The sequence below is a fragment of the Myotis lucifugus genome, unplaced genomic scaffold (assembly GCF_000147115.1).
Source record: "Myotis lucifugus unplaced genomic scaffold, Myoluc2.0 scaffold_110, whole genome shotgun sequence".
Lineage (NCBI taxonomy): Eukaryota > Metazoa > Chordata > Mammalia > Chiroptera > Vespertilionidae > Myotis > Myotis lucifugus.
The window spans coordinates 441594-457602 of NW_005871158.1; the positions used below are offsets into that span (position 1 = coordinate 441594).

Here is a 16009-nt window from a genome sequence, read left to right on the forward strand (position 1 = left end):
GCGCCGGCCAGCGCTGGGGCTTCCCGCTGAGCCGCGGCCGCCGGCAGCCGACCGAGTGCGGGCGCCGGGCCGCCGCCTGCGCGCCCCGAGTGGCGCAGGGCGGCCGCCGCGGTGGCGCGGGCGTCGGGGGCTGGACTCGCGCAGGTAGGTCGGGGTGGGACGCCCCTGCTCGCGGAAGAGGTGCCGACCGGACCCGGGTGCCGGAGGTTGAGGACGGGGTGAGGGGGCGCAGCAGGTGGGGGTGGCCGAACAGGTGCGGTTACCTGTCCACCCTCCCCTGCGAGCTGGGCGTGCGGGCAGCTGGCCGCGCCGGAGCGAAGAGTCCCGGCCTCGCCGCTCCCTCGTCCCCGTCCGCAGCGAGGCGGTCCGCGCTCTGCCCCGGCGTTCCGGGCGCTGCACCTGAATGTGGGTCCTGGGGCGGTGTGGGGGCGCGGTTCTGGTTGTGCCGGCTGGGGTCTCGCCCCGGGGTGATGAGCCCTCTCCCGGGGGAGTACGCGTGGGGTCGCTCTCCTGTGCCCCCTGCCCTGGCGCTGTTGACAAACATTTTGTGCTCATTGGACACTCATTGTTCCCCTACAGTGTGATGGTGGTGTTGGCATCCGTTTGTTAGCTGGAGAAGGGGGCAACCTAAGAGAGAAGCTAAGAGTTTCCTCCTCGCGGGGGGCAGAGGAGGTCAGAAGGGAGGAGGCATTGTTTCTTCATTACTCTGTGTCCTCAACCGACTGCCCAAAGTCCATAGGTTGCCTTTAGATGACTTCTGTGGAAGACCTTCCTTTGTGGTCAGAAAGACACCGTGTTAGCTAGCGCCCCTCCCACCTCCCCCCAAGACAAGAGCAAAACTAAATTTAAAAGCAACTTGCACGTGAACTTCCTTCAATATAATTGCCTTGCCTAAAGACTTAAAAAAAAAAAACTTTGTAAAAAGATATCGCTATGAAACTTCTCAGTGTGCAAACATGCAGCCAACTTAAAATGGGAAATGTGTTCACCTCTTTCTAAGAAGAAGTTAAATGGCATGTGTCGTTATCAGGCTGTCCTGTGTCGTAAACACAAGTGTAGGGTTGAAGCGCACAGAAGAATCCAAAGGCAGTGTCGTTATTTAACGGTTCCTGTGCCCTGCATGTGTTCAGGTTACACCTCCCTGCGAACCCCCAATGCTCCCTGAGTCGAGGGTGCCACGGTGACTTTCTTTGGCCCCTGGCGTTCCTAATCCGCAGCTTCACTCTTGAAGGCAAATGACGGCTAATCTCTGATGTAATTGGGCCAGTGCGATTGAAGATTATAAACCCTAACAGTCTGCTCTGCTCTTAGTTCAGGTAGTGAAGTGGGCAGAGTTGTCACTGAGTCCACAGTTGAATCGTGGCACTTTTCTTATACCTACTATCCCCACAAAATGTTTTTTTTTCCGAAAAAAAAATGTTAGAATGAAATTTACTGTTCTTTGAAACTTACTGTGTTTCTTCCATTGGAAAGGTATTCTGATGTGTCCAGCCCAACATGAATGTTTTCACATCTGGAGTGATTTCATTTGACGAGTTAAAATCTGCTTTTTGAAGACCATCCCCATTGCTGTTTTCTTCTTTATTTTTTAAATTTAATTTTATTGTTGACAGTATTATTCAGAATCCTCATAATGAAAGCAACATTCATTATGTTGATGAGAAGGTACCAGGTCGTCCAAGTTTTTTATTTAATAGACTTTATTCTTTAGGGTAGTTTTAGATTCACAGCAAAATTGAGAGTAAAGTGCAGAGATTTCACATATACGCCCTCCCCCTACTCATTTATAACCTCCCCCTATATCAGCATGGCCCACCGGAGTGGTCCATTTGTTACAGTGGATGAACCTATATTGACAACAGTATCATTACCCTGAGTCCATACTACACATTTGGGTTCACTTTTGGTGTTGTACATTTTATGAGTTTGGATAAATGTGTAATAAAGTGTATCCATCATTGTAGTATCATCAGAGTATGATACTATAGTATCACTTCCCTAAAAAAAAAAAAAAAATCCTGTTTTCCACTATTCATCCCTTCCTCTCCCCAACCCCTAGCAACCACTGATATTTTTACCATAGCCATAGTTTTGCCTTTTCCAGAATGTCATATAAGCTGAAATCATTAGCGTCTGTTGCCTTCTTGTACTTAGTAATATGCATTTAAGTTTCCTCCATGCCTTTTCGTGGCTTGATAACTTATTTCTTTTGAGTACTGAATAATATTCCATTATCCCTCCAAGATTTTGTTTAGACTGTGTGGGTATTTTCCTGCAGTGGTCTGAAATTTGTAATTTTTTGGTTTTGTTTTCTGAGATTGAGAGGGGCAAATATTATATTTAGAAGACTCTTGCTTTAACCAAAGTTTTTATTTGTAAACAAGTTTTTATTTTTTTATTTTCAAATCCTTTTTGATGGCATATGAGTATTTTTATGTTCCTTTTTTATTTTGTGCCCATATAAAAATAGTCTATTTAATCTAATCCCCGATTTCCATTTACTGTCTCTCAAGATTGAATTTCTGAATTTTTATTATTATGCCATTTAAAAGTGAGTTTCCTCTGAAAGTCCTCTGAGAGAAGATGGGAGGATCCCTAACCATTGCCTGCATGACTTTATTTTTTTTCATCCTCAGCTGACGATATGTTCATTATTGATTTTTTTTTTCTTAAGGAGAGAGGGATGGGATGAGAGAGAGAGAGAGAGAGGAGAGAAGAGAAACATTGATGTGAGAGAAACATGGATTAGCTGCCTCCCAAATGTGCCCTGACCAAGGATCAAACCCTCAACCTCTGAATGTTCCTGGCTAGAAATTGAACTGGCAATCTTTTGGTTTATGGGATGATGCTCCAACCAACTGAGCCACCCAGCCAGGGCCTGACTTTTATTTTTTTTTTCTTTAATATATTTTTATTGATTTTAGAGAGGAAGGGAGAGGGAGAAAGAGAAAGAAACATCAATGATAAGAGAGAATCATTAAGCTGCTGCCTCCTGCACGTCCTACTGGGGATCCAGCCCTCAACCCGGGCATGTGCCCTTGACCGAAACCGAACTTGGGACCTTCAGTCCACAGGCTGACGCTCTATCCACTGAGCCAACCCAGCGAGGGCCTGAATTTTATTTTTGTTCTCCTTTTCAACATCCTTCTAGCCTACACTGATATTTCAGTAACGAATGTCTGCTGAACCTGACGTGTTACTCCTGACTTGGTGGAATGATTCGCATTGCTTTCCATGTAGGAAGCATGTCTCTCCCTGTTGTCCTGCCTCCAGAGCACAGGATCCTGCAGCAGTTTAGACCTGTGACCAACCAGAACGAATTTGAGAGGCCCAATTATAGCACAATTTATTTAACCAATTATAAAATGCCTTCTAATTTGTGCCATGTCTGTTTTCATATTGCTGCTTTTTCTTTCATTGCCATTGCCTATTTCCACTTTTTTCCATCTGTAGCTTCTAAATTTCCTACATACCTTTATGACAGTTTTTTTCTAGTATTTAAAATACTCTCTTTGGTGGGCATAGCTTATTTTTTTTTTCTTCTCTGGGTCATTATGATCTTAAATAAAAGTAGGCCTAACTGCAGTCACTGAATCTCTCTTCAAAGATCTTAACACTGCTGTTGATTTAGAAATTCAACAAAGGGTAATAATAAAACCCCTGTCCTACAACTGCCTTTCACTTAGGATTCTACTCCACTCCAACATCATTTAAATGCACGTCGGTGGTGTTGTGAATTGTGTAAAGGAAATGAATAAGTTGTCAGTTTCAACCTTGATCTTTCCTTTTGCCTTTTGACCTTTATGCTGTCGTTGATATGGGTCAATCTGCTTGTGCTTTTCCAGACTGTATCTTTGAACTTCATCTCCTACTTCTTCACTTCAGAGTTTCTTATAACTCTTCTTGCCTCTCTGATCCTGTGGCCATTTCCAGAGCTCCATTCTACAATGCCTGCTCCTCAGCCAGCAGCATCTTTCACAGAAGCTACCAGCTGCACAGCTTCTATTCCCCTTCTGGTTCCAGCTCCATGCAGGTACCTGAGATCATCCTCTTCCCGTCTCTGAGGGAGGCTAAATTCCTCACTGTCAACTAGCATATTCCTTCTGATCGTTTCTCAAGTGTGCCAATTTGAGAGCATGTTCAAACCTCCCTTCCTCGGTCAAGCTCCTCTGCAGCATTTTCATACCACCCCCACCCCCAATCTATTGCAAATTGTAAGTAGGAGTTCTTCAGGCTTCTGCCTAAGAGCATGGACTTTGCAGGTCTGGGTTTGGATGAGTTGCTGGGTTAAGATTAGCTGCCAATTACAGAGACCGCAGAGAACAATGGCTTAAACAAAGTGACGTTTGTTTCTCTTTCACACTAAAAAAGAAAAAAAAAGTTTACAGAGGAACACTCCAGGGCTGGCATGATGGTTTTACAGTCTTCTGAGACCTAGGCTAGTTCCACCTTTTAGATCTATCATACCTCAGGCGAGGCCCTCAAGTTTATGGTCGTCCTTGGTGGAGCTTCAGCCATCACATCCAGGTTCAAGTCCTGTAGTAGAAAGACGGGAAGGAGACAGAGGAAAGGCAAAAGCCTTTCTTAAGGAAGGTCTTTTAAGGAACATTTCTCATGCTGTCATATACTTCTTGTTACATCTCATTGGCCAGAACTTAGTGATGTGGCCTCACCTAGCTGGAGTAGAGATGTTATAATATTGTCCTTATTTCAGATACCTTATGCCCAGCTAAAATGTGGGAGATTCACCTCCTTAGGAAAAAGGAGAGAATGAACACTGGGTAGCCAAACACCACAGTTCCTCTACAACTCTTTCTTGACCAATATTACCCATCACACAGGATTCTTAACAATTAAAAGAAATATTATACATGAAACTATCCAATACAGTGTCTGGCATAACACAGGTTTTCAGTCAATGTTAGTTCATATTCCTCCTTATTCCTCTTTCAGGAATTGCCTAGTTTCCCTGTTGCAACATCATTGGCATCCAAACCCTATTTTAAGTAGTTAGGCATTTGCCCAGTTGGTGGTATCAGATTGTATGCTTGTACCTTTTCATAGGAGAGGGCAACACATTATTACTCAATGTCAGCATTTATTTCTTAGCTTAAAACATGGCTTAGATGAAAAACATAGCTCTTGGAATCAAATAGACCCAGATGTGAATCCTGGCTTTGCCACTCTGTGTAACCTCAGCCTCTCCGCACCCTCAATTTCCTCATCTGTGCACTGGGAGTAATAATCAGATATGAGAATTAAATGAAAAACATGTGAATAGAATGCTTAATACTGTACCTGATAAAGTAAGCAGTAGCTTTTCTTTTTTAATTTGGCTTAACCTGGGTGAAGCTTTTTGAAAATGAACTCATTCCATTAAAAAAATATATTAATAGTGGTCATTTCCATATATATCCAAATGAATGTTATTAAATTATTAGTCAAACTGTTTTGAGAATTGTCTCCATAATCAGTTTAAGCCCAAATGACAGCAAAATCTTTCCTATATTTTAAAAATAAATAACAGAATAGCTAAGCCTTAAGCTTTATCAGCCTTGATTTGATAATTTGGGGCTGTTTCACTCTCAGAAGCTGAAACATTTCCATGATTGTATATATTTCATAGTATTCTTTTCAGCAGCTATTTATTAACTGTCTACTGTGTGCCAGACACTATGCTAGGTTCTGGGACTACAGTGGCAAGCACAAATGTATTCCCTGCCATCATGAAAGTTGCAGTTTACTAGAGGAGTCAGCAAATAAATTTAAAAAATGCCACTATGTCCCGACTGGCGTGATTCAGTGGTTGAGCATCGACCTATGAACCAGGAGGTCACTGTTAGATTCCCGCTAAGGGCACATGCCCAGGTTTCGGCTGATCCCCAGTGCGGGTGGGAGGTGAGGGGGGTGGTGCAGGAGGCAGCTGATTAATTATTTTTATCATTGATGTTTCTATCTCTCTCTCCCTCTCCCTTCTAAAATCAAATATAAATATATATATATATATATATATATCGTTTATATATATATATATATTTTTTTTTTTAAATGCCACTATGAAAGTTGTCAGGAAGGAGACATACAGCTGCTGTGAAAGCACATGCAAATGCCTCATGGTTGGAGGTTGAATGGAGTCTGTAGGAACAAAACATTGGCCCGTGAGCTGCAAAGCTCAGGAGTGTGGTTGGAAATGAGCTCAGACATGACCTGAGCCTGCCCTTAGGCAAGAACCAGAATGTGCCACGGGTTCCAACACCATTACAGAGAAGGCATTTCATAATGTTTGGAGCCATCTTTGAAATAAGTGTATATAATATGTATCTTCTCAGTGTGATACTCTGAAAGGAGCTACATTGGCAAACTTTAAATATAGATACTTTTAGATACAACAGGCAGATACATCGGAGAGAGTTGGCAGTAAAGTAGGATCTTTTCAGAGAAGGTCAGAGGCTTGATCTGTATCACCCGTCGCAAATGGAGTTTGAAGCCATTTGCCTGGATGGGGGCCATATGAAAGACTGTTGGCGGAATTGGCAGCTCTTTACATAAAGCAGTAGTGAAAAAATGACCACAGGATGGGAGGTATGGGCAGTGTGTTCCAGAGAACTGGCTGGACTGCTGTGCTGGGATGGCCTCTCAGGGCCAGCGGGCAGCACCAGTATCCAGTCCCTTCTAAGCTCTCAGGTTTGTATAGGCAGGAGCCCAGCTCCACATATTGACAGTAGGCCGCCATTTCTCCTTGCCCTGTCCAGCTGAGCCAATTGGGAGAAATGTCTCTAATCCCTTTGAGAGCCTTGGAGGTGGTGCGGCATGACGAGCCTCAGGGGCAGAGCTGCCTGCCATTGGACTGCAAGTTGTTTCTTGCTCTGAGTAGATAATTTAAGATGAATAAGTTCTGTTCATCTAAAGATTTTAAAGTTCATCTCTCAAGGCAAAACCAAATGAGTTTGTTCCTGGCCCTGTTTCAGCGCCGAAATAGGCAGTCCTCAACTGAGCAGTGATCTGTCTTCCAAAAGCCTTTGTGAGTCATGATGCAGGTTCTCAGACGCAGTGTTGTGCCTGGGCTCAGGTTCCCAGGCTTGCCCAAGAGAGTCTGTGCTGTGCTGCACCACCCTAAGGTGCCACCAGCCTTTCTCCTTCACCCTCCCAGAAACGCCCTTGCACCTGGGACTCGCTCTTGCTCCCCACTTGCCATGCATTTGGAATTCCTCCCTCAGTGGCACACCAGGCTTGTTCCTACCTCGGGGACTTCTCATTGCTGTTCTCTACATGGAATGCTCTTTCCTTATGAATTTGCATGACTGCTTCCTTTTCCGCTATGAGGAGTCAACTCAGATGTCACCTCTGAAATACCTTCCCTGACCACCCATGCCTGCCCCCATTGTCGTCTTTCAGACCTCGGCTTTTTGTTAGCTTGCTGGTTTGTCTTCTATTCCCTTTAACCCCCATTAATTAAAATATAAGTTCTGTGAAAGCGTGAACCTGTCTCCCTGTGTACCTACTCTTAAGCCTGGTTTTCAGTAAGCTTCTCAGACTGCTACATGTGATATTGGCAAATAATTTTACCCCTTTGAGAATAAAATGGGGCCAATAATACCTATGGAACCTGCCTCGTAGAACAAATGAAGGCCTGAAGTTAGTAGACTGAAGGTTCTTTCTTTTCCTCTAAACAGGCTATTCATCTTTAGATTCCATATTTTTCAATAACAATGTTTTTTACCCAATTACATGACCCAGAGAATCGTAGAACTCATCCTAGGCTTGTCTCTGTCCCATTCCCCCCTAAACTGCTCCTTTTACAGTTGATAAGCAACTTGTCCAGAGACCATGTTCTTAAGGTTCCTCCCATCAGCACCTTCCCTACACAGCCCCTTTGCCGTCCTGAGTCTTTTCCAGGATCACTGCTAATTGTCTTCCAACCAATAGTTCAGTTTGTAGTCTTTCCTGTCTTCTATCCCTCCTCCCATTTGTTGTCCACACCAATGTAATATCTCTGAGAGGTAAATCTTATAACTGTCCAGTTTAATGACCTTTAATGACTTGCTTTGCCACAGGATCAAGTCCAAACTCCTTGGTGAGCCATATAGTAAAGTCTCCCTTTGTTGGCTTCTACAGCTCTCCAGCTTCACCTCTTGCCACCCTGTCATGTCTTAATCAGCAGATCATGTGCCACGGACACAGCATGCACAATTGCAACCTCATACACCAGCCTCAACTATTTACAGTTCAGGGAGGAAGACGGTTGCACTCCACAGCTTTCTTCCTTCCCTCCATCTGGGAGGCTCGTGTCCCCTCTTCAAACACCTGCCCATCTTTCAAGAATCAGTTCCAGCATACCTACCTATTCTCAAAGATCATTCACGACACTTTGCTTCCAACCCCTAGAGCTCCTCATTCCCTCCTCTGTGCTGCCTCTGAGTTCCTACTATAATACCCGAGCCCAAGAACAGCTATGCTTCCTCCTAGGTCTTCCTTCACGATAAAGATTATTTTGTTCATCTCCAGGGCTTCCTGGGCCAGCATAATACTTGGCATGTAAATGGAGATCTGGGAAAGAATTAGGGAATAAAATTCAGCTTGCTTATTACCTAATCCAGGGCTTTGTTTCAATAACATACTTTTGACTGGTATTTGAATAAAATTTGAAAGCTCTCTCTGAAGTTTAGAAGTAGAAAGGCATATTGTATTTATGTCGTTAAAAGATATCAGTTGAATGGCCAATATATTTTGTTAACGAGCTAGAGTTTATTGAACATATACCGTGTTCAGAGTTCTGCATTTGCCAATTTACAGGGAATGCTTTAGACTGCTTTTACTCTTTTCTGAAATAATCCTTGCTTTGTCTTTCTATATGAAGTAAAAATGTTAGATGGTCAGCACACGTTCTTGGCTTTCAGACGATTTAGAACAGTGTCTCCTAATGTGTTTTTTTCCAGGACCCCCCTAAGAGTATTTAGAAAAACTATGTGCTCTATTCATACATGTTAAAATGTAATGTCTAAATTTTTATCATGATTTTTAAATAGTTGTAAAAGATGACTTTCCAATATTATAAATATTGATTTTAAAAATTCTTGTTAATGTACCCAGTAGAAGCTAAATTAATACCAAGATGACTCCTTATTTACCATATCATCCATTTTAAAAGTACATGAATAAGCTCTTCTAGAAAAGTTGGGAATTTTACACATTTGTTTCCCTCATGGGATTCACATCATTCCTCTGCTCTTATTAAACTTAATCCCAAAGTAACATTGTTATGTTTGAAAACCTTTCATTGATTACCTTATCCTACTCTTGTGACACACACACTACACATACTACATTTTTATAAGTTTTTGTGACAAGAAGTTCCTGTTAAATAAAATTTCTTTTAGATTAAATTATGATTTTTTTTAGTGTACAATTGATCAGAACAATCACATTAGAATTTTGATGAATCATTATTAGGCATAGGTAAAATTTTATTGGAAAATTATCTCTCAGTGAGGTGCCTGGGACTTAAAAATAGTTTATTTATGCATAACTAAATATTACTTGTTGATAGAGTAAGCTTGGCTTCATATTAAATCATGTGCTGCTTTTAAAATATAAGTTGTTTATGAAATACTCACACAAAAGCAGTATAATCCCAACCCTATGTTTTAAACTCCTGAGTTCTATGCCAAAAGTTATGTAGTGATTGATCATAAAAGTGATTTTGTTTTTTGCTAACAACTTAATTAGCTCTCTCTCTATTGTTGCTCCAAGCAAAGAAATGGAAACTTTCCCCTGACTCCCCAAAGGGTTTGTTTCTCAGTCATGGAAGTCACTCACTTCCTTAACCTCTATAACCCTACAGGTACTTCAAAATGGCCCTCTGCGTGGGCCCTGGGGATTTTTACTCCCCAGGACAGTGTGCTACAAGCAGACTCCTAAGCAGTGATATGCATGCCTTTCTTTTTGAATGTGGGAAAAGGATAAATGTGAAAAGGGAGGAAAGGGGATGGCTAGAAAGAACCAACAGGACATCAGTTTTTTTGAAGCAGATAGACACAGGTTAATTGATGATCTGGAAATAAATGATTTCAGAGTACGTCTTCCTCCAAAACAAAACAAAACAAAACAAAACACAAAACCACCAAAATAAAACACAAAAAGGGTCCCCAACCCCCCAAATGCCCTGTTTAAAGGTGAATTGGTTTGAGTGCTAAAGAAAACTTTTCAGTCAAATTAGCTATCAACTTGAAAGCAAAAGCCTCCCATTAGACCAATTTAAAGATTTCCTCTTGGTGGGTAGTAACATTCAAAAGGGAAAGAGCCTAGCAAATGCATGCCACTCTTTTATATATGTATCCAACAGAAGCTAATTTGATACCAATGTGATTTGATCATCATCCATTTTAAGAATACATGAACAAACTCTCCTAGAACAGTTACATAATTTTATACCCACTGTTAGACTAGATACAAAAAAAGAAAAACATTGGTAAAGAATCACCAGATGCTTGACTGATAGTCAGCTAAGTCAGTGGGTGAGTGGTTTCTAAGAATAAGTCTCAATCACATTGGAAAAGAATTATTTCATGTTTTATTTAAAAATGCTAATTTCTTCCCAGGAGGAGGTTATGAATTTCAGCATGCAGAAAGGTTGGTCCCAGGCTAGATTTTGGACTTCTTTCTGTATGGGTAACGCCATCTGAGGGAGAGGAGTTAGCCTAGCCATCATCCTACAGAGTAGGGAGCTTTACCGAGTCCTCCTGGCTCCTAGATGCTGTGGCCATGTGTCAAAGGACACTTTACAGATGTCCCCTGTTTTCATGCCTTCTCCCAACAGCGTATAGCAAATCTCTCCTGAAATACTTTACAGGGACCCCCACATTACTTGGTATATTATACATTTGTACATCACTTCTAACTTGGAAAGCATTTATTTTTTTATTTTTTTAAATATATTTTATTGATTTTTACAGAGAGGAAGGGAGAGGGATAGAGAGTTAGAAACATTGATGAGAGAGAAACATCAATCAGCTGCCTCCTGCACACTCCCCACTGGGGATGTGCCCGCAACCAAGGTACATGCCCTTGACCGAAATCGAACCTGAGACCCTTGAGTCCGCAGGCCGACGTTCCATCCACTGAGCCAAACCAGCTAGAGCGGAAAGTATTTATAAATTATTCACCTTTATTGATGACCTGCAGTAGATGAGCCAAGTATTATTCCCATGATAAAATGTGGAAACTAAGTTTGCAGTGGGATATGTGGCTTATCTAGGCAAACTCCACAAGTTAATGGCACGTCTGGCACTTGATAAAGCAACTTTCTTCTACAGTATATGTACTGCCTGGCTCCTTTCCCCAGATGTGTTCTTTTATAAAAGGCTCTAAGGATCGGAAAACTTGACTTAAAGTGACCATGTGAAGATTACGTAAGATAGATATGCTTATAAAATGCTTAGTAGAGTTCATGGTTCTTAGCAAGACTTCTTGAAAAGTAACATACTTGAGTTTTTGTACTGACTTTTACGGATTTTTAAAAAACTAATACATTCAAGAGATTTTTTTTTTTGAGCACTTAATACTTGTCAGCCATCATGCCAGTCTCTGGGAATAAATCCAACATTTGGGGGAGAAAAAAAACAGAAAAGAGAAAATGCGTTTTGCATGGCACATACGTCCTAGAAGAGGGAAGTTCGACAGTAAGCAAATGCAAGATATAATGTCATAGTGCAGATAAAGGGTTAGAGAATGATTGGTGATGGGGATCAGAGGAGCTGATTGGGGACAACATTCCTTGGGTAGGGGCTTTTGAGAAGACCTGAATATTAAGGTCACTAGAGTCAGAGTTCAAAACCTTGAGTTTATTTGGCTAAGTTGATTCAAGTCATGATATTCTAGAGTTATTTAGAAAGGACCTTCAAGGTTATCTATTGATTTTAACTTTTTTATGTTATGCATAACATTTAAACATGCCTAGAAATCATCCTTGGATCACCTCAAGTTCATATCCTTGTTCTATTCTAGTCCTTTTCTTTCACTGATAAGACATTAAGGTGGAGAAAGGCCAAGTAAAAATGAGCCACAGTTTCACAACTAGTTGGTGGCTGAGCCAAGGACCTAAAGATCCCCACAAAGTTCTCTGTTGCTTTTTCCACTAAAATCTACGTAACTAGAGTGATACATTTTCTGAAGCAATCATCCATAAAGCATCTCCTGCTTTTTTTGTATATGTGCCATTTTTATTTGCATAGACTAAAACTTCCCCAAGTAGCTAAATGTGGCCAGTGTGGTTCCTTTTCCTATTTCCTGACCAGTCACAGCATAAATAATACCCCAAGAATTCCACATGTCCTAGAAAATTCTGAGCAAGGAGGACTCAGGCTGATGGCAGGAAAGGACAAAATATAACAACAAAGAATGTAGACCTTGGAGTGTGGGAAGATTTATCTGTTCTTACAGTGAAACTTTGGCACATCATGGCTTTGAAGAGCAGATAGGGACTGACAGTGCCTTTAGAGGTCTCTAAATGTACAGGCAGTAGAGGGGCTGGAGATGTGAAAGGCTTTGTTCTAGATTTCAGAGGAGCAGTGACTCCCTAGGGTGAAAAAGCAGTCACTCCCATCATCCCACCCAGTAATTTCCTCTTGGGGCATTTTATACAAAAACTTGGAAGATAAACTTGTCACTTTCAGGAAAATATTCATTATATCAACTTATCTTTCTAGCCACACTTCCTTGACAAATATTTCAACTTTTAGCAATAAAAAATAACCAAAAACATTTTTTTAAAAAATTTTCACCATGGCCAAATATATATAATCACTGTGGCCAAAAATCATTTGGTAAAATTTTATACTCCTTTGTAACCAAAACTCTTTTTTCTTTTTGAACATTTTTAAATTGTTTTTCAATTACATTATTTTGTGTAGTTTCCAGTTAGACAATCATGTACTTTACAGAGTGTTTCTCCAATATTTCCAGTATCCACATGGCACCATACATAGTTATTATAATACTACTGACTATATTTTCTATGCTGTATTTTACTAACCAAAAAGTTTAAGTGGCAGTAATCCATACCATGGAACGAGTACCTGATTTCTGAAATTAGATGCTATATAAACATTTCTATTTGCATACAAGATTTTCTAATAAAGTACATCTGGCTTTAAAACCTCCAAAGCACAGCAAATCTGCCTCCAATAAACATTAATATTTATTGAATTTTAAGCTGCTTTCTATTGTTGCTCTTAAAGACAAAGAAAACCTACCTTTTCCATTGGAATTGCCCCTCAATATTGTGATACCTTCAAGAGGAGAAATTCTAGCCTTTTCTCTCTTAGTGAAAGGCCCTTTCCTCCATACTCCCCATCTCCACCCCCCATTTTGGGATATTTCTAGCCTACTTTTCCATCTGTGTGCCTTGTTACTATGGTGATGGGCACCAGAGAAATAGAGAACAAAGTGGATGTAATAAGCATCTCCTTACATGGTTTCCAATGCTAACAAGGGATCTAGGTTTTTCAGGCATGGCTTGTTCTTTATTGGTGGCAGAAGGGGACCAGCCCAGCTGGGAGCGGGCCCTGAGGTTGCAGGCCGATCCGCACTGTTCTCCACTCATCAGACCTTTCTCACTCAGGGTCATGATGCTGAGGAAGAGCAATGGGAGCCTATGGAGGGGATGGAGTACAAAAATTAGTGCCAGAGTCAACCCACTGCAAAAGACAAATCTTCTGAAGCATATTCACGGGAGGGCATTTTGGGCTAGTTTTTAGGTTTACCCATCGTGAATTTCACGTTGTTAAACTTAAGCTCTCAATAGAGAAGATTTGCCAACTTCGGTTTTCCTCCCTTCGAGGTACTTAGCCTGTGTTATATGAAAATTAAAATGAAATCTATCTGGATGGATAATAGCTTGCAGTATTTGCTCCTGTGAATTGTTTTAAATAAGTAATTAAATTATTAATGCATGCTTATTTTGTGGTTGTTTTAGAATTACAATTAAATATGTTCTAGATATTGTAGAAATTAATGTTTTTCCATTAGACCTGGGAGAAGGTTCCACAAGTAGTTTTTAACCTTCTTTGCATGCTTATTCATAGATTACATCTTCATGTATCATTTTCTTTGACAGCCCTAATGATTAAATGAAATATTCCAGTTAATTGATTCCATCTTCTGGACAATTATTTTTAAATTTATTATATTTTAAATTTGCATTGCTTATATTTTTATGTTTAAGGGGCAGATACCCGATAAAATAATTTAGCACAGTGTTTTAGAATATAAAATCATGGGACATGAATCCAATTTTTGGAGCTAAAGAAACTGAATGTTCTGGATGCCTGTTGCATTGTGACATGACATGAGGGCCGGAAGTTCCTCCTAGCTCTACATTCTTGATTCTTTTGGTCACATAGCTCCTTTCTTTTTGCCTGATGACCCATATTTTGCCAATTTTGTTATCTGCTATTACACTGATATAAAAAATGCTTGAAATCAACCTCATACTAGGACTGAGTTTTTTAGATACAGTGTCACCTTCCCAAGCAGTCAGCTTTTCCTGTTGTGGCATGAATGAAAGAATGAGAGCACTGGAGTGGGAGCTGGACCGTCCAGTGCTGACCCTGGCTCAGCTGCTGCCTGGGGTGAGCTTGGAGATGCATTTTTAACCTTGCAAATAGCACATAGCTTCATCAGGAGGAGCCGAGATGCCACAAGAAGGTTTTGAACCAGAAGATGACATCGGATTTGTTTGGGAAAGTAATGCTAGCATCTGTATGGAGGACATGCTGGAGATGACAGAGATTATATTGGGAGACCAAATAGGGCAGTGGTGATAGAACAGAAGAGACTAATATAAAAGGAATTTGAGGAAAAGTTCATAGAATTAAATAGTTTCATTAACTTATTTAAAAAAAATTTTTATTGTTTTCAGAGAGGAACGGAGAGAGATAAATAGAAACATCAATGATGAGAGAGAATCATTGATTGGCTGCCTCCTGCACACCCCCCACTGGGGATCGAGCCTGCAGTCTGGGCATGTGCCCTTGGCTGGAATCAAACCTAGGACCCTTCAGTCCGCAGGTCGACGCTCTATCCACTGAGCAAAACTGGCTAGGGCCCCATTAACTTTTTTATTTATTTATTTATTTATTTATTTATTTATTTATTCATTCATTCATTCATTCATTCATTCATTCATTTCACAAGGATCCCCTGGTAATTGCTTAAGTCAAACTTTGCTTACTTTAGAACTTCAGTTGTTTTTCATGGAAGGAATGGATTAAATTCCTCCTGATTATTTATTGCACCCCCCAAAAAAACCCCTCAAATTTCAGATTGCCAGTGAATATAAATTATATTAGCACAACTTTAAAAGTGATAACTTCTGCTATAAACTGAATGTTTGTGTCTCCCCCACTTCCCAGGTTCTTAGGTTGAAGCCTAATCCCCAAGTTTATGGTCTTGGAAAGTGGGGCCTTTGGGAAGTGATTAGGACGTGAGGATAGAGCCCTCTTCCGTGGGGTTTATAAAATAGAATCCAGAGAGCTTCCTTGCCCCTGCAACCATGGGAGGACACAGCGGGAACAGCTCTGTCTATGAATCGGGAAGCGAGCTCTCACCAGCCACTCAGTCTTCTGGCATTTTGATTTTGAACTTCTCAGCCTCTAGAACTGTGAGAAATAAATGTTTGTTGGTTAAGTCACGCTGACTATGGTTGGTTGGTTATAGAAGCTAGAATAGACGAAGGCAGCTTCTAAACATGAATGTCTTCTGACTGGAAATGAGAAAAGACTTGGGAAAAGGTCGTGTTTGTTCTGTGGGAAGAAGAATGACGCGTTTTGCACAGGAGAGGTCCGCTGAAACCACGCAGGACAGTTTCTTATCTTCCAGAAGGCTTGACACTGTGGGCATGTTGGGTAGGTTTTGTGGGGAGAACAGAGCTTGTATTTGTGAGGAGATCCCTCCTTCGTGGGCAGTTGTTCTCTGATACCTCCTGGGAGGAGGGAGTTTCCATTGCACTTGA

General features: G+C 41.1%; 1 protein-coding gene across 10 annotated transcripts in view; it reads left to right on the forward strand.

Annotated features, from left to right (window-relative positions):
- The first annotated feature begins 37 nt into the window (after positions 1-37).
- LRRC8B (leucine rich repeat containing 8 VRAC subunit B) overlaps positions 38-16009 on the forward strand; it is a 103821-nt gene continuing 87849 nt past the window's right edge. For all 10 annotated transcript variants that reach the window (XM_023757621.1, XM_023757624.1, XM_023757625.1 and 7 more), the window contains exon 1: positions 38-144. The gene's annotated coding sequence lies outside the window, so the exon portion shown is untranslated. The remainder of the gene's footprint in view (positions 145-16009) is intronic.